Raw genomic sequence first — 4,271 nt, 5'->3', positions numbered from 1 at the left:
CAGTTGATACCACGTGCAATACTTCCAAAGTACAAAAAAAAAAAAACAGCAGACCATAAATTTACTTGAATACCTGATATATCTGATCTCCAGCTTGTAATGCCAAGTAATGAGTAATTGTGCCACAAAATGCCTTTATTTCTTGCTGTGGTGGTGATACAAGAGCCATCCCTCTTTCTACCATGGCAGCAACAGTGCTCATGGAATACAGTATGGCCTACTTTTGGGTTAGAAAGGGCTCTGCCCGAAACATGTAGTGTGCTGACACTGCTATTAAATTCACTGCAGTTTTCAATTGCTGCCTGAAGCTGTTTGATTCCTTTTTGCTTTTTGATCATATGATATACAGTATGGCCTATCACAGATCTGGTACTTCTTAGTAATAGCAGAGGTCCTAGTTCTGTCTTGACCAGTAGATTTTGTCTTCTTAGATTTTCATGCTACAGTAGGCTGCACTAACCAAAATTGAGTCCATATCAATGGGACTTGAAGATGGAAAGTGAGACCTTTGTAAGGTAGATGAGTGCTGAACACAGCATCAATGTGTGTTTTCTTTTCCCCACCCTTCGTCTTTCCAGCTAGGCAATGAGTCTTACAAATGGGCCGATTCAAGTTTGCATTTTTTCCATGCTTTGAGGGAAAAAAAAAAAACCACAGTGGAAAAACATAAATATAGGTCGAGAATATTTTTATGACCACAAATAGAGTTGGTGTTAAAGAGAAAAAAGTAAAAGCTGGTGAGTTTCAATAGAATATATATATTTTTTTCCCCATGAACTTGAATTTAGATAAATCTGCCCTATAGCATTCTTTGTGGTGGCAACAGATAAGTTGTTAACCATGGTTCCTTATTTACTATTATTGAACAACTTACATTAGCATGGTTTGGGCCTGGGGATTTTGACTACAGCTTGGCCCACACCAAGATATCACTGACTGACTGGCTGGCTCTGCAGCAGAGTTTGAGTTTTAGTAATAACTGAAGTAGACACCACAGTGCCTTTGTGCTACTCCCTCTAAATATAGCTATAGACAGCAGTACAAATCTTCTCGAAGGAGGACATGGTTTTAAAGGAGAAGGAAAGGTAAACACTAAGTAAGCTTTATCAGAAAGGTCTATGTAAATACAGTTATAAGCTGTGCTTATTTTGACAGAGTCCTCTATCAAAAGAAACAGGATTTCTTGTCTTCCTTTGGGTACACATGTTCTTTGGGTATCAGACTTCATCAGAAAAATCTTTCAGGGCACTGGCATGAGTCTGCATAGTTTGCTTCTCTCTCCTGCTCCCCCTCCCAACTGTGCTGTGTAATAAGCAGCTAGAGCTGCAGCAGGAAGCTACTGAGACCAAGCTAAAATGGCAGCTGCTATCTTAAACAGGAAGCTTCTATGGTTTTTTACCGGTATGGTAAAGCTTTCTGCAGAATAAATATATTCTAGGTGGCACTAATGTGGCTGCTGTGAATGCCCAGGTGCAGTAGCACATAATATGCCATGCTGTCCTTGCAGAAATAAACTTACCTGCTACCAGTTTCTACATCTGTGTTTAGGGTAAGTTGAGACTTTATTGATGTATTTAAAAGATCTATTTTTTAAACAAAAAAGTATTTCACAAAGTGGTAGGATGAATATCTGCTTTAAGATGTTTTGAAGGTGTCTAATAGGCTTTTCCAGGGAATAAATTCCTTATGCCAAGGAAGGGAAACATATGCACATCCCCTTAAAATGATGAGTTTGGGACTGTCATAAATTCTCAAAATTTGATTATAAAGACATAAAATTAAGGTTGAGGCCAAAGAAGAATGTTAACCTATGGAATCTGTATTACCTTGGCAAATAAAGTCTGGTCAGGCTGCTTGTGCAAACAATAAAGCTCAGTATACATTTCTTGCTAATCTTCAGCTGTGATATGGAAAATATAAGAGATGTAGTAGAACTTCCTCTGCAATGCTAAGGGGCCCATTTACTTACGATCCGGCCGAATGCGTCCGATTGCGGTTTTTTCGTAATGATCGGTATTTTGCGATTTTTTTCGGCGCCTTTACGACGTTTTCGGAAATTGTCGCGACTTTTTCGTTACCAATACGATTTGCGCGAAAAAACGTGAGTTTTTCGTAGCCGTTACGATGCGCTCGTATTTTGTCGCGACTTTTTCGTAGCCTTCGTGCCGAGTACGAAAGATTCGGATTCATTCAAGTTTCAGTATGGTGACTTTACTTGGGCCAGGTTGGAGCTGCAGAGTGCCATTGAGTCCTATGGGAGGCTTCCAAAATCATGCTAAGTCTGAAAGTTTCGGCCGCCGCTTCCGAGCGCTCCATAAGAGAAAATCGCAACAAATACGAAAAAGTCGTAAAATGTTCGTTTTCCAATTCGGATTCGAATTTGTGTCTTAGTAAATGTGCCCATATGTAATGGTATATAAAATACTGTGTAAGAGATAGAGTAAGACCAAATGGGGTCCTGGGCAATAAACTGAAAGCAGGTTCAGTCCTCCCATTAATGCTTTCTTTGAGGGACACATACAGGGGCCTATTTATTATGTCAAAACCGGCGACAAAATTTGTCAACCGTCGGCAGACTTCGAACAGTGTAATTCTTTGTTCGCGTTTTTTTTCCATCGGAACTTAAAATTATTGCATACAATTTGGCTTTTGGACAACGAAATTCGCCATTTATTTTACACAGCTTTTTTTCAGCGAATTTCCTTTTACATGGCATAATAAATAGGCCCCACAGTATGTACTTGCCTTACACCCACACACCCAGTACTGCATGTACCCTCCCCATTCCTTTTTCTTGAAACTAGGCCCTTCAGCGGTAAAAGCTGCCAACCAGTATCTGGACAAAAATCAGCCAAATGTCAAAGTACTGGCTCGTTGATGTGGTCCACATCCTGACTGCCTGTATCCTGGCAATGTGGCCCAATCGTTTGGCCAAAAGGATTGGATCAATCAGTTATCATCCATCTCAAGGTGGGCAAATTAGAGATAGATTTGGCAAAGCCGTCAAATGAGCAGATATTTCAGTCTATGGTCACCTTAAAGGAGTTCTTCACCTTTAAAGGAGAAGGAAAGTCAAAGTCACTTGGGGGTGCCAAAATGTTAGGCACCCCAAGTGACTTCAATAGCCTACCTTTTACCCCGGGCTGGTGCCCCTGTTCTGAGAGAACAGCCCCAGCCCGGGGTAGCTGCAGCGCTTCCTCCTTCTTGTATCGCCGCGCGCGCATGTGCAGTAGAGTGAATATTGGAGCTTTAACAGAGAAGTCGGCTTTTCACTCTACATGCGCCTGTCCCGGACATTCAGCAGCAGTACGAGTAGGAATAAGGAAGCGCTCGCTGCTACCCCGGGCTGGTGCTGTTTTCTCTGTACAGGGGCACCAGCCCGGGGTAAAAGGTAAGCGATTTAAGTCACTTGGGGGCACCTAACATTTTGGCACCCCCAAGTGACTAAGCCTTTCCTTCTCCTTGAAATAATTTTTTAGTATGACATAGACATTGATATTCTGAGACAATTTGAAATTGGTTTTCATTTTTTGCGGTTTTTCAATTATTTAGCTGTCTTGCAGCGAGCTGCGCTCTTTAACCCTTCCATATACTAATTTACAAATGCATATCAGGATTCAGTTCGGTATTCGGCCGAATCTTTCACAAAGGATTCTGGGTTCAGACGGCATCCCTAAATTGGACATTCTATAACATTGTAAAGGTGAACCACCCCTTTATGATTTAAAATAGGCCCCCGATGGCCCAGTAAATAGTGACTGTCTATGGTATCTTCCAGCAACCCCTCCGGCATTCGCCTGAATCCACAGATTGAAAGACCAGATCTGCCAGGGGCCATTGTGCATAATTCAACCCTGATACACAATAACGGAAATACATCACAGGATTAAGCAAGCCACGAGGGCCTACATTCCCCACACCCATCTCTGGGTATAACAGATGCTGGTGGCTACTCTGTACTCCTGTGTGTTGCAGCAATCCTGTTGCATTCCTGAATTTCCATTCACTTTAACTGGACAGATGCATTTCTCCACGTGTTCCTTTTTCAGAGCAAAAATATAACTACCCACACTAATATAGTCTGCCATTAACCAATACATTTAATTAGCCCCATTGTTATACCAGCTGGACTAGACTCCCCTATCTGTTACAGCTACATATGTAAAGTATCAACAGCTCTAACGCAAGCACTGGTTATCTTGTACTGTCCTGGATATTGTAACTTAACAGTTTTATCTATTAAAATATATAACACCCAGGGAAAGCAGAGC

Source organism: Xenopus tropicalis, chromosome 7 (assembly GCF_000004195.4).
Source record: "Xenopus tropicalis strain Nigerian chromosome 7, UCB_Xtro_10.0, whole genome shotgun sequence".
Lineage (NCBI taxonomy): Eukaryota > Metazoa > Chordata > Amphibia > Anura > Pipidae > Xenopus > Xenopus tropicalis.
This window is presented reverse-complemented; position numbering follows the sequence as displayed.